This window comes from Colius striatus, chromosome 4 (genome assembly GCF_028858725.1).
Source record: "Colius striatus isolate bColStr4 chromosome 4, bColStr4.1.hap1, whole genome shotgun sequence".
Classification (NCBI taxonomy): domain Eukaryota; kingdom Metazoa; phylum Chordata; class Aves; order Coliiformes; family Coliidae; genus Colius; species Colius striatus.
The window spans coordinates 35,630,298-35,651,352 of NC_084762.1; the positions used below are offsets into that span (position 1 = coordinate 35,630,298).

Sequence of the window (21,055 nt, forward strand, 5' to 3'; positions counted from 1 at the left end):
ATTTTAAGTGAGAGCAACCAAACACCACCTGAATTCACAGCACTCACTAAACCAGCAATAACTGGATTTTTGCAAAATGGGACCCTAGGAGAAAGAGCAAGTGACATGCAGAAACAGAAAGTGGCAGAAGTGAGCCTCACCAGCTGCTGAAGGAGTACAGTCTGGGAGGGTCAGGACATTCAGAGGCAGCAGGTCCCACCACGCTCAGGTCAGGTACACCTACCACATGGTTCAGGCCTTTGAAGTTGGCCAAACCACTCCTGTCCCTGAAGCTGCACACGCATCCTGACTCAAAGTGCCTCGGCACACTGGTGCTAATGAAATTTAAGCACGTGCCTAAGTGCTGTGCAAAATATAACGCATGAGCAGAGGAATCTTATTTAGGGTTAAAAGCATAGACACGTTCTTCAACAGAGTTGCACTCAGGGGTTTCCTGCAGGATTGAGACCTTAAAGTTAAGTTCTGCCGTCACTTACATCCAGCAATGAAAGTCAAATTCTGCCCTCTATTATAAGCAGATCACCCCTTTAGATTGTATTTGAAATCAATGGGATTGCCTGGGTGTAAAATCAGGGCAGTCCCTTAGTGCCAGAGAAAAACAAGTAACAAAGCAATTTTACAATGTAAAACTCAGCAAATAAATTCTGGTGTTACTGTTTTTGCTATTGTTACATTATTATTCATTTTTGCTATGAAATTATACAGACAGAAAACCAGGAAATATTTTAAAGACAACTGTCTCGAGTTCTAAAATTTATTTAAGGCAGCAATTTCTAGGCATACATGGAAATCACATTTTATCTTCAAACAAATTCAAGGTGTATTAGCCTATTAAGACACCATTCAGGAGCTTTCTCAAAAATTAGTAATTTTAAATAAAACTCTCTCAGTAGGGTCAGAGGCTGGAAGATTTCTAACACCGGTTAAGTAAAGAATATTGATTCATCCTCCAGCCCTTGTTCAGACTTCTGCTTGGATAAGGTTTTCAAGTCAAAATAATGCTCCCACAACTCATCTACCACACCACACAACAACACTGCAACCTACCGTGGGTCACCTATGCAAGCCTGCACGAGTGAACCCAACTCGAGAGTCACAAATCACTTGGCCTTTGAATGGCAAAGGAGATAGTGCTTAGGTAGATCCTTTTTCCACTTCATGTTTCCACCATTGCCAACTAAGTCCTTACATAAAATGATGGGATTCCTTCTACTTGTCACATAGCTTCACGTGCAGAGAATATATAAATAACAACAAATGTTGGTTCAGTCGGTTATTTTTTGTTACAATAAGCCAGACTTCTGTCTACTTCTATGGAAAAAGAAAAATAGTGGTTTGTACAAACTCTAATTCAAGCAAGAGAACCATGGAGAGGCCTTTCAAGCAGAGTGCTGCCTACAGGATTTCCAACTTCACAAGGGTACGGGAAAGATAAGGCAGTTGGTGTCAATACCTAACTTTATGAGGAAAAGGTGAGGATATGCCACTTGGACTACATGTTTGTGGTTTTTCCTGCCATTTCCTCATTTACTGGATATATATCATAGCCACTGTGGTTTACCCTCAATGTAACCCCTTCTGTGATGAAAGAAACATCAATCACTCACTGTGGTGGGTTTTAGCAACAGAAGTTCATGACACCATAAAATTTGGGAAGTATGGGGACACTGTGCACTGATAAGATACCAATGTCACTTGCTTAAATTAACACAGACATTCAGATCTGCTTTAAGCTCAAATTAAGAAAGCCTTTTTTAAAAAAGATTCTTTTTCAAACCAAAATTATTCCCTGTAGTATCACATCAAATCACACGATCAACCAGAAGGTAGACCCATTGTAGCAAATCCCGGAAGCATAATTGCTTTCCTGTTTTCATTCAAAATAATTCCTTTCAAAAACACCAAAATAAACTAAGAAACAAAGAAACAAAATCCATATGGGCAAAATAAATACAAGAGACAATTTAACTTGATTATGCCAGGAATATGAATGAATGAAAATGAAAAAAAGGAAAAAAAAATACAATAGACTGTATTGAGACTTTTACATTGCTCAATATTATTAAGCTAATGATAAAATCCAGAGCTTGAAAAAGCTTAAACTTATTAAACTTTTAGTACTTTTGTCTATCAAAGAAAAAAGATACCTCCTTGTTGTTACAAGCTATGGCACTTACAGGTGAAGTGGAAAAAAAAAAGCAAGCCAGAAGTCAATCCCCCAAAACCCTGCTCTTTAACAGTTCTTTGAAATACGACCTCCTACGTCATTAAATTTTTGAAAACCCTAAGGTCGTGTAACACACTTTCTCTGTCATTTGTAAGTACATTAACTCAGTGGCCATACGACAGTGAAATTATGATAATGGGCTGCTAAAATGGGTCATGCAGACACTGCATTTCATGTTAGCTTCAAACAACAGTGAGAATATAGTCCAAATCAAATATGACAGTACAAAAGCACATGGTTTACTTTTCTCAAGGCTTTGCCAGTAACTGGGAAGAAGGCTGCAACCACTAAATCTAAATGTATTAGTGGAGTTTCCTACCCATAAACTGTCCTTCTCACTCACGGTGCACTACAAGAAAGCTGTCGTTGACAAAGTAGCTAACTTCTTAATTAAAGACTGTATTATTCCTTGCAAGGTTTTCCTTTGCATAACACAAAGGTTACCGCTAGACAAAGCCCACATGCTTAAAACAATATAAGAAGACTGAAAACCACACAAATCATCACACAGAATAGTTTTTGTCTTTTTAAACTATGCAATCATTACAAGGCACTCTTCTAACTGTAGACAAAATTAAACGGTTACTATTGCCTGAAGCTTAGGCAATTCATCGGCATCTGCAAGTATCCTTTGAAGAGACAAGAATTAAAATATATCTAATTTTATATACATGCAAAAGGCAACAAGCCACAACACTAAAAACTATTATTATTATTATTATTTTTATTACTTTAGAGTTGAATAACAAAATGATCCAGAAGTGCATTCTTCAGGGACAGTTTGTTTATGTTTCTGCTTGTATCAGTCGTCAGGATCAAGAACACTGTTTGCAAAATCCACATTTTGCATGGTAAATCAGGGCTTGCTTGTCCTTTCTTTTTCATACATAGCCTTGTGGTTGGGAGGAAAAGAACTGCAGTGGTGAGACTCTTAAAGATGACCTCCTGAAAATGCAGGCAAACTGCACAGGATTGAAATCCATGTACCAGTTAAAAATCATACAACTGCGTTTAACCCATTGATTTTTTTTTTATGATATTAATACTTATTAACTACCTGTAATATAGGCACAATTTTCTATAAAAAGCCCTTTTCTCTTTCTTTGTCTTTTCTGCACAATTTGAAAACTGTCAGTCTAATAGTTCCTAAGAGAACTCAAAGCAGTAAGGTTGACGAACACAAAAGCATAGAAACACCATTGCATACAAAAGTTAGCTGAACAGCACAGATAATTGCTTAGATAATTATTTTGATAGAAGCCCCGCTGAAAGCTCCAAAATCTTATCACACATGTTAAGTATACATGATTCATCTCCTACATATATGCTGTCTGTTGGTTGGTAACTGAATTAGTGACTTTTTGCTTTTTCTTTTTGTTCAGTACAATAAATAACACGTGCAGTTAGCTAAAAGGAGAATGGGCAACCTAGATTACCAGGCTCATATTTATTTTTAAGCAAATCATGTCTGTCAGACAGGGGGAGAAATCAAGTTACATAATTTATGTAAGGGGTGTCCATTATGTACACAGTAATGTGGCAGTCTGAGAGAAGACAAGCAAGTAGCAGTGGAAGTTGCTCTTGAGGAAGATCACATTGCCCAGCTCCAGCCCATGAGCTTCCTGAGCCTTATGCAGCCTGACTGACAATGAGATTTAATGTAGCCTAACTATAGTAGCCTTGAGCAGAGATGCAATTATAACAGGAAGGCATAGAGAGTTTTAGCGTATTAGACTGCATCAGACTGTTGCGAGCACCACTGGCGTAATCAGCAAACACTCGCTTTTCCAAGCTCTTCTCCCCACCTGAAAATTCTGAACATAAGAACTGTTAAGAACTTCAGTAAAGGTCATTTTGTTTTCCTCAATACCATAAAAAAAAAAAAAAGGCATAGCTAGATTTGACATGCATATGCAAATCAGCACAGAGAGAAAAAAAACCCTTCACACTGGATTACTGTATCTGTATGAAATGTTGATATAAACACCTTGACTAAGAAAAAACCCCGCACCAGCTCTGTGGTTTAATTGGCAGGATAGACTTAACAGATGTAACAGTGCTGAACAAGGTTATTGTCTCACTGCAGATGATAACAAAGATGTACAATGCCATATTGGTCAGAAAAATACTTAAGTTGTGTTTTAACATACTTCTGTAATTTACACAAACAAGATAGGAAGGTATTTGACAATAACTTCGAATAATGTATCAGTTACAGATAACTGGTTAATAATACCAGTGTATATAATGCAAAACAAATGGAAAAATTTAGATGAGGAAGAAAAATATCACCGTGGCTGTTCAATTTGTAAATATTTGAGATGTCATAATATGAAATATGTCACTTAGTGCTTTGATGTGCAGTCTTTCTCGGCCTTAATTAATGTTTTCATTTTAAAGAGTTTTGAATGTATGAATCTACTGACTAAATAACTGTTCCACTCCCCCCAAAAAATTCAAACTGTCTTATTTCACTAAGATAACCAACCCAAATGTTAACTACATGTGTGTTTATACAAAGTTTAGAAGGAGAACTTTTGGCAAGAGTAAATAGAGACTGTTATTTTGACCGTACTTTTCAGAAAACACATGTTCACACAGAACCACAAAAGGCATGCATGCAGACTGAATACATGAAAAAACCCTATGACAATCCTACCTATTTATCACAAAAGAAGTCGCCAAATCATGTATTAACTTCTATGAACCATTCTAAACTTCTTTTATAAGCCTTGTGATAGGTCTAGATAGATATTATTTGCACTAAAGTAACATAGAAATACACTCTTATCTGGCACTAAAATCTTTGTCACTTCTGTGGCAGACATCTCCAGATAGTCTACAGGTCCAGAAATTTTATGTTGCAAGTAAAAAAGTACCTGACCACTTAAGCCCTCATATTTTAAAATTCACAGCAGAGCCAAGTAAATTTTACTAAAGACTATTATATAATCAATAATTTGCTCAAAATGTTTTTCTCATGGAAAATTATGATGTTATTTCAAGCAACTGCTTATTACTGTGTTATAAAGCATATTCCTCTGCAATATTCTGTTCAGGATCATGAAACCTTGGCAGTGTTATACATTTCCTCTTGATATACAGCAAGAAGTAACAGAGTTTGGGATAGTAATAAAAAGGATTCATCATTGTAAAATAGTTTAACATCCATTGTGTGCATTAAATGTTGGGAAAATGTTTGCAGTAACTACTGCAAAAGAGCTGCAAATCTAATTCTTTTCCTTTGTCTGATTGATACAATCAGGAATTCATTTAAATGGTCCTTTAGCTGTCAGTAAACTGCAACTTGTTTAAAGAAGGTTAGCTAATTAATGAACTCTTGATTGAAGATTAATTTGGCAACATTTTTTAATTCTCGCCTTAAAATCATGACAAACAATGACATATTTTAATTAGAGCTTTGACTATAGCTAGGTGCTTTATATACATCTTTGATATTGTAAACAGACCACATCTATTCATCGGTAAATAGATGATAATGTTTAATTATGTGGATTTAACAAAAGAGTATCAATGTATCCCTATTTTACACATGCACAAATAACGTATGTCCATAAAATGAAATGTCATATTGAAGAATGCAGATTTCACCACTGTGCTTCCAAAAACCCTCTGTAACACATTGCTTTAATAAAAACTACTAAGTGCTAATTAAAAAGAAAGATACGAACCGGTGTACACTGTATGCATGCCTACAGATGTATTAATCCAAGCATCCAGTATAAACCTACTCTTTCTACCATAAAAATAATGCTGCTGTCTTCATGTAAACTCTGATATTTCTGCACAAAGATTGGTGATTTACTTGTGAAATTGCTAAAATGGTGAAGCCACACAGAGGTCTCTAAGATCTCGACCAAGGTAAGTAAAATGTCATATTTAGCAAATAATACTGGAAAAAAATAGTGAGAAACATCAACAGAAGACACCAAGAAACAAATGAGAATGGAAAGGAATAAAATTCCTTATTCCCTCAATTAAAGCCACTGTTCACAGTGCTGCAGTTTAAATAATAACATCAGATTTAACTGCGTTTTCAGAAAAAGTTCTATCACATTATTTTTCAACTTTAATTTTCAATTTTAATTTTCAGTAGTCTTCTATTTACAACTTTTTGTTTTCTTTTTCAAAAGACATGACCTTTTGTCACTTTTCTTTTATGTTCCATGACCCCCAATTCAGTAACCATAACCACAAGAAGGCTGCAATGGAACACCATCATTAAGTGAAAGCAGCAATAAGTTCCTGCACTTTGTCTATGTCTTTGTTTGCGTATTTGTTTAAAGGACACGAAAATAGAATAGAATTTAAGACGCTCATAATGCCCAAGATCACAAATAACACAATCAATAGTTTGCGTTTTTTTCAGAAACCATTTTCAACTAACTTGTCTCCCTAACACTGGAAATGTAGAATGCTTTCATCTGTTTTGAGATCTGGACTTTAATTGCTTCAGATTAACATTAAAACGTTATAATGCTTACCAAAAATTTTGTGGCTATAATTTCACCCATTTTATTTCATTTTAAACACTGTTATTAATGACATTAATGCCCAAACATCCCTCAGTAACAGCACAGATAAACCTGGAACTTAATTCAGTCTAAGAAGGTCTAACTTCCCCATTGATTATATAGTCAGAGCTTAGTTAGGCAGGTGAAATGTTCTGAATCAAACCAGAGTCATCTTTGCCCGAACGTAAGAAACTCAGATCACGTGTATGCACTTACTTATCCAAAGAAGTATCTTTTTTTGGTTAGATGAGTATGTGAGCCTTTCTTTAGAGAAATAACATGCATAATGTTGGAGCCAGGCATGAATTGTTAAAAGAGCTCGGGGTTTTCCTTAATTCCATCTTTGTTTTTCATCAACTTTACAGCAGGCGATGTCTCAGAGGTTTATGGACATTATAATCATATACCAATGAAAACATTACTTCTTGAATGTTTTTATAGTGCAGCCATGTCTTAATAAGATGACAAATCTCAATGCTGAATAGACATCTAAACAGACATAGAGTACTTCTAATTTAGATTCTTATTTATAGTGTCCCAGCTAAGTATTGTTATTGTTAGCATTATGGCCAGAAATCATTATTCCCTGTGGATGTATGACCTCTGATATTTCAGTTTAGTCACATTTTTCACCATATGGAACACCTGTGGAAAATACAGCAATAGCTAACCAAAAAGTAGTACCACAAAATCATGCTGTGATTCTTTTTCTCATGTGACTTTGTATCTGGAAAAGAGCAGGAGAAACAGCAGGAGCAAGCTGTCCATGTACAAGCAAATGTTCCTAGAACTACCAAAATCAATGAAGAAGAAGAAAAAATATTGCTTTCATAACTAACACCTGTGAGTAAATTCAATATGCTTTGCAAAAGCATATGCATAAAGTAAAACAGATAAAGGCGAAATCCAGCTCTATGTTCACTAACACAGCTACAAACTCATAGGTTCTCCTGATATAGCATGAGTATAAAAAAGGAAAGAATTTGGCCAACTGAATGCATCTTTGAAATCCAGCAACTATTCCCCTAACCAGGCTGAAAAGAGTAGAGAAGATTAGAGGATAAGTTTTGATAATGTAAAATGAGTGCCTCACAAACATTTGAGAAACAGCTTTCATCAGAGCTGTCTAACCCTAGATGTTTAAAAACCTCTATGTGAAAGGAGAGAGAATGAGGAAAATCATCTCCTTGCTCCAAAGGAAATGTTGGATTTTTGTACAATTATTTTAGCCTGAGTGGGTTGTGGAGAAGCATTAAACGAAATGAACAGAAAAGGTGTTTTCATCAGTTGTTAGTTCGTGCTTGAAAAGCTCAAATACTGGTTCATTTTAATAGCTTGATCTCAGCATCTACAAACTTCTTGGTTTGCAAGGAAAACTTCTTGTTTTGCAAGGAAAAGAACGTATGAGGTTACAGGTAAAGCAGAGGAGTAGGATAGGCACAGTCAGGCAGTACATTTGCTCCTGCTACTGGGGCAGAGCCGGTCCTCACCCAGTGCCTGTAGTGGAAGACTTTTGGTAAGGAGAGCGTGCACAGGCATATGTACAGGGTAGTCCTGGCCAGGTCCCAGCACTTCAGCCAGGGCTGAGTGACTTACTCTGTGCTGTTCAGTGCAGTACAGGAGCACCTACATCAGCTTTTAGAATTTAAAAACAAAAACAAAAAAAAAATCCCAAAAAAAAGTCCCACAAAAATACCCAAAGGCCAAGATATAAAGCATGTTTGTTCCTTTTGGTTTGTAAAGTGCAGGTTTGTTTAGATTAAAATTTCCGTGGCTGCCTCGCAGTGTGTATTGTAAAACTCTTAGGACTCACTCCTACCATGGGATGCATATCGTCTGCAAAATACTGCCTGCCCTTATTGTCACCAAGGGTAAATCATAGGAGGTACTGAGCAAATCACAGAAGCAGGCCCTTATTCACTATGTCATCCTGCTGTTAAATCTTCCCTAAAATGTGCAGGGAGACCTCGAGGCTTTGCCTTTTGCTGTTTGGTCTTTTCATAAAAATTATCATGTATGTGGATGGAAAAATGCAAATCCATGAGGGTTGGATCCAAACATGAATTTATTTAAACAGAGAACCCTGCAAGTGTGTTAAAATACTAAAATACAAGAGGTCATGAAACTACAGAGGATGCTCATTTCTCAGCAATAATGATAAGAATATTAATTCTTATCTCAGAAATGGTAAACAAGCAAGTTAGTTGAAAAAACTATTTTAGTCCCCCACCTGCTTACAGCAAATACTATACATATACATGGCACTATTTTGTAGCTATAATGGAAAAGAAAATCTAAATTTTATTACTTGGTTCTATCTATCCGAAGAAAAATACAACATTGCATTAGTAGATATTCCACAACTTAAGAATAACGATAGTGTACATATTATGAAAGATTCATAGCACATACTCAGTTACCTTTAAAGTAGAAGACCTTGGATATCTAATAAAATGCACTTCTTGACTCTTTGGATGTGAGAACATTTATAGCCAGAAGACCTCCAGATATTTCATACAGTCTTAAACCAGACACCAGAATCCAGTTAGATTAACATTCCCCATTCAAGCTCCTTACACCATAGTGCCTGTTTTATCTATACAAAAATGCCATAGAGTTCTATGGCAAACTTCTCTGTTTATCGGAAAGCTGACTGTCACTCAAGGTCTGGATCTTCCTTTCTTGCAATTAATCTCAAAACACAAATCTGAGATAAGGGTGCAGATTTCAAACGAATTGCTTAGTATTGAGGAACAATTTTAACATACCCTGGGAATACTCATATATTTAAAGAAAAGTTTATGCTTAACCTTTGAGAAATGAAGTTACTGTCTTTCTGACATTGCTAATATACTTGTCAACAGGACACATATACACATTAGAACACACGGAGACCAATTTGCAGTTGCAAAAGAGACGTGAACTTCATTAACTATGTAGAAGCCACCCATAAAAAGGACTGCCATCCAAAACTATCAGAGACTGTTACAAAAAGCTAGAGTTTCTTAAGCTGGTTGAAACATAATATACAATAAACCAAATACCTTGTTTCAACGATGCTCCCTAAAAATAACCTTGCTTTTGAAATAATTTCAGTACTGCAACTCAGTAAAACTAACACAGTCTTCATCTAAGGCTTATGTTAGGACTTATCTTGCCTTTAGAAAAATATAGTCATCTAATCTCAAATTGGTTTAATTCTGCCTTACAATACTTAAGGAAAAGAAAGATTGGTTTCTAAAGGTTTTTTTTAGATGGCTGGAGTTGGGTTTTTTGGTTGTTTTGTATTGTGTTTTAATTTATAAAATACTATCTACCAGTATTTATTTGCTGATTATTGAAAACAGTTGAAATGAACGTGTTCCCTTTTTGTTTACTTCTGCATTCATATGCTGGCATCAGAGACACTGCTAAAGGCTGGGAGTGTTGGAGTTTAGTTTACTGCCAGAGCTTAGATCAATAGAGGAGAGCTTTTTCCATGTGTCTTACCAAACCTTGGTCCTCTTGTACTTGCGCAGTGCAAAAAATTCAACCAGTGCCCATCAAAGGGGGAATCAAGACCCAGGCACCTAGTATTTTTTTTCAAAAGAGATATTGTCTCCTACTGTTAGTGCTAATTTTTGAATGGAGGTGAAGAGGCAGAATTTGGCACAGTCTATTTGCAGCATTAACCAGGGTAAAGCCAACACTGGGCCTGGCCCCACTCCACAGCAGAGGGGTCCCTCCCCCTTGCTTGCTTTTACCTAAGAGTGACTTCTTTAATTCTTTACCTGCTTCCAAACAAGCAGCATTTGTCTGTATTCCTGGGCTTAATAATTATAGTTATAAATCTGTGTGCATTAATAAAATAAGTTTGTAAGAGCTTAGTTGGCTTGCTATTTATGGCATTATAAAATATACACATTATAAGAACAGTCCCAAGAGTCTTCTGTTATCTATTCTCCAAATCATTTTATGATTATCATCTCATAATCGTTTCAGAAAGAAACAAAGTAGCTTTATAAACATCTATTTAATTTCTCAGTATTGTAATTTGAAATTTTTTCTCCCCTGTCACATTACAGATATTTAAAAATAAACAAAAAAAACCCAATCCACTGGTCAAGTTGCAAGGCACAGGAAGAGACATTTTTACTCAAACATGCATGATAACATAATATTAAGGACAATAATGTTGCCAGCTTTGCATGACCTCGAGTATAAGGGCAGCTCTCACTCAACACGAAGCATGCCTTGAAGTGTCTCCAAAATATCTTGATGTTTGATGCTTCAACATAAGGATGATTAAGAAAGCACACATTCTACCAAAACACTGTGCTCTAAAACTTGGAATAAATTCCCCTTTCTCTAGCTGCAACATTTCGGAGCAGGGCTTTAGCACTCCATTATTGTGAATGTTTTTTGGCCCAAGGCAAAAAATATTGACAAAGTTACACCTCCAAGACAGTTATTGTCTCTGTATACTTGATAGCAGCCTTCAGAAGTTCACCTGCCAGTATTAAATCCTTGGTTTGGGTGAAAGAAGTAAAAATTTGCTAGCATTCCAAGCTATTTTACTGTAGTAGCAGCTACAGCAGCAAATCAAATTGTTCTTTCAATTAAACTAGTTCAGTGCCTTGGAGAAGAAAGATCTAGCCTTCGCCTTCTCAAAAAACACCCTGCAGTTTATGCCAAGTCTGAAGATTTTACTACAACTGAGAGGCAAAAACTCAGATGTTCTTATTCTAGTGGTCAATAACACACGTCACAAAATAAAAAGGGTTTCAAGTCATTTCAGTTGAACTGACAATCTTCACTAGAAGCCTGTGACATTCAAGTAGGCTAGGTGCCAAGGTCTTCAAGGGGGCCATCACCAGCTTTGAACCTTCCTTTTGTTAGCAGCATGTACCAGCAGATTTGCTAGAAACTACTGGCAATGCACTGGAACATATCAGATCAAACAATGTATAGTGATAATGTCCAGTATTTAAGCAAGCCAGAAAGAGCATTTTGAGATGTACTAAAGCACCTCAATAGGAAGTATTTGGGCAAGTCAAAAGGGAGCCCTACAAGTAGGAACTTCTAAAAGTGGGGAAAGGAAAACAAGTATCTCAATGAGTATTCTGGAGGAAAACACTGTGATGCAAATTTAGCTGGTTCTGGTTGAACAACAAAACACCATACTTTTTTATGTCCCCTGCATAAAGACATCTCTCCAAATATACAACTACTGCCCCACATGCGCACAGCATTTGTTTGCATGTGGGATGCAGTCTTCCTTTTGGTTTGTTTTTAGGGTGTTTTTTTTAACACAGTTTTCACTCATTGGGAAGACCAGGAAAATAACTAAGATAACAGCTGCTAACAGAATATCAAACTGTCACTGTATCACAGAGGGGACTTACAGAACAATGTGGCAGGGTGCCTTTAAATGAGATGACCGTGGCTACACAAGGATGGAAACCAAATGACCTCTCATGGGTAATCTATCCAGGTTAGAGAGAAGGTCATTGCAGGGGCACTACAGAAAGGCATGCACTCTGCATGGGAAAGGAAAAGTATGTTAGAAACCAGAATTTCATAGGCTTTAACTTCAGAGACAGCAAACTCTCTCTCTGATTCCTTTTAAAAGAAAACTTCAAAATAAAACAACACCAAGCCAACATCTTATTTTGAAATAGAATGTCAAATCCTCTATTCGCCATGTAAACTCTTCATACTGCCATCATAGCAGGAGATGGAGGACAGCTCCAAATCAACTACCTTTTATATTGACTCTACCACAAACCACTTTTCCTGCAGCTGTGCAAAACTGTGGCCTTGTATTCAGAGCAGATACCGCTACCTGCCCAGAATCAGAATTACACTAGATGAGTTTGATGTCCTATAAGAGGCCCTATAAGAAGCAAGTCCACAACTCTCCTCTCACTCAACTTTATGGAAGTTGACAACATGCAGTATCTCCCAGGACTGGGCCTTATGCTGGCATAAAAATGTTATCCAAAACTGGATCACTACATGAAGAACTATTGCAGCTCTTGAGAGGAGACCTTTTCCCCCTTCCTTGTCTTAAACGTGTTGAGTAGATGAAAATCACAGTGTGTCTTACTTATGTTACCTATACAATATTTTCACTGGCCAACATTAGAACCGAAAATGTAATGTTCTATTCATATTTTCTAATTAATATTTCTACTGTTGTCCTCTCCTTCACCATTTTCTCCATCCCTTCAGATGCACACACAAACATATACAGACTCCCCCATGCCAAAGGCAGAGGAGTAAATCCAGCTTCTCTTCACTGGTTATGGGCCTAGTTTTAATTTGTGCAATAGTCCTTTTCATAACAATGCCTAGTTAAAACACCCATTAAAAGTCTGTATCAGTCATTTAATGGAGGAAGAATCTAATAGGGTTACATTGGAACCCCTCCATTAACTTTTAACAGAATTCTTTCTTAAAGTCACTGTTGTAAAACAGGGATATTTCACAAATTTAAGACCAGTCTCATTCTCCATGGGGTGATAGTTAGGTCACTGCTTCCCAATCTTTTTGGGTTAACTACATGAGTTCACCACTTCAGTTGCAACAATTGGTCTCTCCACAACTTATTAATTGCAGCTTGTACTCACTCGCTCTCACTAAACTACAAAATCACAAAGTGCCTTGAAAGTCCCAGTTGCACAGCTGGTCATAATGCATATAATAAAAAGCATAGTCACTACTTTCTAAAAAAACATATTACCAACCATTAACAACAAAAGACCAGACCCACTACAGTAATTATTGATCTGTCTAACTTTTATTCAGGAACGTAAACTCTCAGCCATGGTGATGGCTTGGTGTCTAAAGAGATTTTGGCAGATCTGAAAACTACATGATACCTGTACTGGTATATATAGCAGTCGCTAGATGAAAACTGCTGCGTGGGCAGTTTCACACTGAGGTTTATTGGGAAAAAAACAGCAGACACCAAAACTGAGACTATCTTCTTGTATTCATTAGATACTCTATGCTGTTACAAGATTGTCATATTGGCATTTTATACTATGCTCTTTTGTAAATAAATCTCAAAGTCTTTAACACAGAAAGGCAACTACTGCTAACTTCATTTTACAAGTGCAAAAGTTAAGGCATAGAAACAGAGTAGAGCTCTTCTAATTCGCAGTCCTCAAGAGCAATGTTGAAACTACTGGGAATTGGCACTGTTCCTTCAGGACTATCTTAAAGTAAGGGAATATTCTGGTTCTTGGCCAGATTCTGAATGGTGGAAGTAGAGTTTAACTCTTCAGCATGAAGGATCTCCTCCAGCTACAGAAACATGAGGTACAGGTGCATGAGGAAAATGAGAAGGGATTTACTCGGGGGATTCCAGCCCAAACAAGCAAATTTCTATAAAGGAACAGGTCAGGATCCCCAGTTTCCACTGCTGGCTTCAAATCCCTCCACCCACAGAATGCAGGGGGGGAATATTGTGAAGATTATCCCCCTGTCACACTTTCAGAATTAAGAATTTCATTAATCACTGAGGAGTTCAAAGATCCTGTAAATCTGATTTTGTTCGTGCTTCCACTGTTTTGACACTGATGCTGCTGTGAATCCATTGGCTGCAAAGGAGGAACCCCAAATTGCATATGCATAACTCAGAGGAATCATGTTATGATCTTCTTAGTCTCAACTGGCAGTTTCAGCAAACTTGTGCAGAAGCCCTGAAATCGACCTGGCTTGTGTAGCAGAGCCTCTTCAGAAGAAAATAAGAATGAAGGCAATTTCTTTTTCCCATTACAACCTGCACAAGCTTTAAAAAAATAATCAAAATGCAATAAATTGTCCATAAGATGCATGTGGTTGTATACACACCTTTCTCGAGGAGTAGAATCATTCAGCTTTTGGCCTTGTGCTTCACAATACACTGAACTAAGAAGATGTTTTACTACCACCCTACCCAATTTTATTCACAAGTTTCTTATACATAAATAGATTCACACTTGCCCACAAACTTTTATCAGGACAGATAATATGCCCCAGAAGTGCAGACAAAAATGGAAACTAATGAAAGAACAGTGATTTCTTTCTTTACCACTTCTATTACTCAGAAAAAAAGAGAACAAAGAGAGGTTCTGGGAACATATTTGTTCATTGATTTGTTTCATCCAGTTGTTTATCATGTCCAACACTAACGAAGAAAGTGAAATTACACTAAGGAAAAGCCAATGAAAACAGGAAAATGGGAGATCGAGGTACAGACTTTTTAACAAGAAGAGAAAGGGTCTCAGCAAAACATATTATCAAGAAAAAGATCAATTTTTGTACACATGACATCATGTAAGCTTCACCTAAGCTTTCAGAGAACTTTATTCAGATGTCTTGAGAAGAGCAATGGAAAATGCAACGCATACACTCTAATAGAATAGCAAAAGTTGTTTTCTCACACAGGAAACTTGTGATGAGTATATATCATAGGAAAAACTCAAGGAAATCTGAATTTAGCCATTCAGTCCTAGGCTACATCAGACTTGCACTATGAATGCTCTCCAACCCATTTTACACCTTCCCCTCTGTAGCTTACCATCCATCACTGCATCCTTGAACTTGTACATCACAACTGAAAATCTCAGCAACTCACCTGCTGAAATTAAAAAGTGGCAGAAAGAGTAGCAAAGTAGCAGATCCCTGGTGCTCCAGAATCAGTATCACAGAGAGAAATCTTGGATTAGAAAAAGTCCAAGTCATCTTGTTTTCAAAAGAAGAAAATTTCTTTGAGATAGTTTTCTTTGGGAAATAAGGAAAACTTACAAACAGATCTATCCTCAGTAGCTAGCATGCTAGGCAAAGATGAAGGCTGATCAGATGAACTACTGGTGCGAGGGACATTCAAACTATTTAAATGCTGGCAGGCCTGGCAAATACTGCATCTCTAACTAGAGAATGGCAAGTTCCTAAAGGAAACGTGTCACTTCAGAACATTTCACTGTATGCCTGTATAGCAGCCACACTGCTCCCCAGGCACAAAGTACTTCCAAGGAACTGCATTTACTTTGTGAAAAGAGGGTAGCTAAAGTTCTCCTCATTTCTCAGAACAAGTCTAGCTGTGTTTGGTGTAGACTGTCAGCAAAAGCAGATTCACACTATGAAGCTGAGACTTTGTGTAGAAGCATCTGGAGATGTGCTCTGATGACAGGAGGGGTTATTCCCACTGCTGTGGGAAGAGTAGCCTTCAGCAGAAGGGCAGCAGCAAACAGTGGTGGTAGTAACAAATTTTCACAGCTATGTTTGCTACATCTTTGGTCTCTGCAAAGGTACCACAGCACTGACAGCACCATAAACTCACAGGGCTTTGGCAAGATGCATATAAAATACAAACATGCGACCTAGAAAGGCCTAGAAAGATGGAAAAGGGCAGGGTGGCACTGTATGGAGGAAGAGAATTACAGAGACTATACATTTTGCTGAACTTTCGCTAAAACTGCTACATGTGGCATTCACCAGTCTAGAAATTCTCTCTAGGAGGAGTTAAAAGAAGAAAATGGATTCTTTTTTCAAATAGAAAGCATTACAGGGGTGATCTGGGTTCAGTCCTATTTCCATATACTAATATTTTATTTCTGTGTGCTCTTTCCATGCAGAAAATACATACAGAGGAATAGATCTTGAAAGATTTATCTGATCCAAGCAACAGTTAAGTTGGAAGTACAATACATAAAGGAGGGGTTTCCACATAGAAACTAAACACTGGGCCGTTCACCTGAAAAAGGGAACCGTACTTCATCAGGATCTACTAAAAGCAGTTGCTGCTGACTACTTATGGGATAAGAGGGAAGAAAGAAAAATGATAAAAATTTACCTTGTCCCAGACAGACAATGGATTGCATGACATGTTTATTTGATCATCCAATTAAATTTCTAATCCATCTACTTGACCATTAATGAAGTAAATTAAAAGTTAAAATGAAGAAGTACTCTTAAAGTATGATGTTACTTAGCAAAATACAATATAAATCATATACCATATACTGTCTTTAACAGAAAGCATGCAAGTGGTAATCTTCACAAGAAAGCATGAGAAAAAAGCAGCTCATCATGGGCTATCAGTGGAAACCTGTTAGTTGGAAGCTGCCTCATCTAGAGGAGTAAGTGCGATTTAGTGAGAGACAGAGCACTGAAGAAAGCTTCGTAGGTTGTGGACTACACATCTTGCCCTACAAAGTCTTCTACAAGATTTCATCTTTATAGTGTTTCTCTTTACTCTCTATTCTTCATCATGACTGTATACTTTGAGGGAAGAGTCTTGTGTTCAGTGCTTCTAAACAGGGTCTAACTGAACAGGCTCTGATGTTGACTCAAAGACTCTAGAGAACAAAATGTGTATTTCTCAAATCAAAAATAAGAAAAGCAACTTTACAAATATATATAATCGTAACTTATGCACAAAGCCAAAGACTTTTTAGAAATCTAGGTAATATGAAAATCCAGGATTTAGATATTCAAGTGATCTGCTACCTCTAATTCAAATAAACCAGCCAAAATCATCCAAGTGTATGTGATGCTCCATTTGTCTTGAATACAAAGCCCTTCCCACTACATTACTCAATCACATTCTTATCACTTGAGTATTAACTTTATTCTAAGATTCCATTTCAGTAAAACTAAATGTAGCAGTCACTAGCAGGACCATCAGAGATATACAAGCATAAGACTAATTTTAGAAATTTGTTTAAGTTTCTTTTCTTTCTTTTTTTTTTTTCTTTCTAGGAAGGCACTAGTAAACAAAACCCACTGGCTCTGGAGAGCACTAAAATTCAGAAGAACAGCGGCAGGTCTCTGCAAGTTGATAAAAATTTTTTCATGTTACATAGAATGCAACCACCCTGTAAATACAGAGGCCAATAGATCCCCAAAAAATAAGTACACAGCCTATTGGACATACCTCAACTGCAGAAAGACCTGTGCTAATTACATCACTGACACAAGTTAAGTGCACGGTAATCAGACGACAAAGTGTTAACAGTGAGTGAGTTGTCGTGTAATTACTGTTGCATCCAATGGAGTTACCTAATGTGTGTACGGCATTGTTCCTGTTATGTGGTAACTATCAAATTACCAAGTGTCATCACTGTAACATCAGGTTGATCCACTATGGAAATTCATTCTGTTCAACAGCAGTCTAAATTCTTCATTTTGTCCCTCTGGTGATGTGGACAAGTGGATTACCCACTGAGTTATATTAAAGGTTAAAGGACTAGGTTAGGTACTTTGTAGATTAAACCTGATCAAACAACATGATTCTGCCACCTTTTCCCACTAAGAGTTTCATTACTCTACTACAGATGGGATAATGCTTGACAGGGTAGGACTATCTGTCTCAAAGTGATCATTTTCTCCTTAAATTTCCTGTAAAACCTACGTCAACTTACCCTCTCTACAGCTATAGCAGTTACTACCTAAAAAAGAACAGAGTAGAAAAGCAGGTTTTGCTTGCTGTAAATGGAGTCAAAGATGTCAGGAGATCCATTTCGGACTTACACTGTTACTAATCTATTTTACTGAGAAGACATACAGAAAATATTACTATGATGGGAGAAAGGAGTATTAAGGGGTTTTTTAAGGGACAAACAGAAATAGACACATCATTATAAGCTTTGGTTCACACTTTTCTGCATCTATATTTTTGTGGAGAACAAAATTAAGTGTTAGAGGTGTTTTTAAATAACATTAGGAATACATACACAAGTCTTGGAAACAGCCCAAGCAAGGGAGCAAAACAGTAAGTGTAGAGCTCAACCTGGGAACCTCCCACACTACAACAAACTCATTAGCAACTGCTAACAAGCCACCTGGTGTGAGCTACATGATAAGTGAAAATATGATGGTGAGGATGTTATGAAAATGGTTATCACCCATCGGTGCATTCACTACATGGAGTATTTTGCACATATATTTTACATTAACACTTGGAAGGTGCTCAGATGTTATGTGAACAGGAGCCCACGAAGAGCCCGTGGAGGTGACACAGTGGTTTCAAGGGCACAGGATTGTTCACTATTACCTTCAGTGACATATAAATAGGTGCACAGCCAAATTTATACGCAAATGAAAGTCAAAGACGTTAAGGGGACAAAGACAATTGGGTAATTATGTAAATAAAATCTGAAATATTATAAAAGATTTATCAAAATGAGGAGTCTTTTCCTACCATGATTAGTTAGCACATGGCAGAATCCCTGAGAAGACAAGACAATTACTGTTTCACACAGGATAGCAGAGTAAGATATATGGTCTGGGGAAAGTAAGATTTATCGACAACTACCGTGTGTCATCTTTACCAGGATTGGCCTCAGGTTTGCAAGTGTGTCTGAATTAACATAATGGTAAAACATGCTGTTTTATTTTCATTTTGAAGAAAGCCCTGAGGTCTCAGAAAAAAACCCAAAATTAAAAAAAAAAAAAACAAACCAACCAAAACCAGTGGTAACAAACATTTCCTCTGCAGAACACATCCACCTCCACAACTGCAGGTCATGGTTCAGTTCTTTGAAACAGTTCATCAATAGGTGAAGGTAGTCTTCGGGATTCATCTAGTAGAAAATGGCTTGAAGGCAGATTTTTCCCAAAGATGGCTCACTTCTTCCCCTTTGCACTTTTACACAGAGCATTTTCAACCACTTGCTACATCTCTGTCAATCTGCCAGCAGCTCCATTGCTCGAGATTACAGCACTGGAGATGCATGCAGTTTTCAAGTATCATGAACTAACAGCAAGTTAGGAACTGTACGCTTATTGACAAATCATGTACTGTTGTCTCTTCAACAATTTATCTCCAATTTTCTTCAGTATTTTCTAGAATCCCTTGCAGAATCCATCTACCCATAAGTACCAGCTGTTTCAAAGTTGTTTAATAGGGAACGGCAGTCAGTGGAGCCAAATGACAATAGAAAGAAGAACTACTTGCAAGCAATTTCAACAGGAGACAAGAAGCAAGGAATGGAAACAGATTCGGGTCCTCATATTACATCTAGGTTGTTCTTACACTGTCAAATATAGTGCCTCCAAATCACAAGTGATATTGCTCTGTTTATAGTAACAAACATGGTGAAACAGTGTATGCATAATTCAGGAGGTTTCACCACTGTGTCCTCTAGCCTTACTTTAAGGGGACATAGTAAAACAATAACAGCATCCTAGCCTCATTTGCACTACATCTTGCACCATATACTACCCCAGCAGTGAGTCATGCACTAGATCAACTGAACAGCAGGCTTTTACAACAGTGTTGCTGTCCAAGATCTACCCTGGACTCTAAGCGTGCCAACAAGTTTGAGTTAAAAAAGATCTGTGTTACTAAACTTGACATCACATCTCAGAATCTGCCCTGCTAAAAACTGTTTCTGTACAAAGAACTTCTACACAAGCATGCAAGTAGTTCTGTGATGCAATGACGAGCATCTCCACCACTGGGATCTTCTCAGTTGTTGCCTTAAATAAAAGCACTGAGGCCAATGCTACCTGTCTTGCTCATGGAAAATAATGAACCAAGTTATGGGAGAACGAAGACTATCTCTTTAATTTTGCATGCATGATAATGTTTTTAACCACTAAGGTCATACCTGCATGTGATGACTGACAACTTTTCAGCTTGATTCAAAGCAAACAGCTGTTGGTTTGATTGCCTAGCAACTAAAAGTTGATGGATGACCCTTAAGATGGATAACTACCATAAATCACCTCATTCAGACTCTCGGGGAAAAAAATTAAAAAACAATGGTTTTCATGACATTTGCTGCACTCCATAATGTGCCATGATAAATTTGGCTGCCTAATGGATGCACAGTTGTGGCTGCTGAAATGAGACACTTTTGTTTTCTGCATTCTGCACTTCTTGTAGCCCCCTCTGTAAGGTGTGCTCGTATTAATATACTCCACTGTCAGAAGAAAGCAGAAGCTACTGTCAGTCACCACAAGGCAGCGAGAATCTGTATTGAATCTCTGCATCACCAAACAGCTTTTAATCAGGAAACAGCAGCCTTATATCATAGCTATGGCACTGGGCTACATGCATTAATAATGGTTACAATATATTTAGTGTAATGACTTGACCCCGGTCAACATTATTGATGCTGTGATTAATATGAATTTGATAAACTGCTTCCTCTTTGAAGATATTTTGTATGTTTCTCAAGCCAGAGAAAAATACTGTTTTATGTATAAATAAATATAGCAGGCCTTCATAGAGGCATTCTGATCTTGGACGCACAGGTGTAAAAACAGATTTCTGGATTTATACTAGTGTCTCTGAAACTGAAATCTAGACCATCAG

The 21,055-nt window shown here is 37.2% G+C and overlaps 1 protein-coding gene across 1 annotated transcript in view; it reads right to left on the minus strand.

Annotated features, from left to right (window-relative positions):
* The window catches only part of TSHZ1 (teashirt zinc finger homeobox 1), a 53,713-nt gene that overhangs the window by 14,187 nt on the left and 18,471 nt on the right, over window positions 1-21,055 (minus strand). The window lies entirely within an intron of this gene.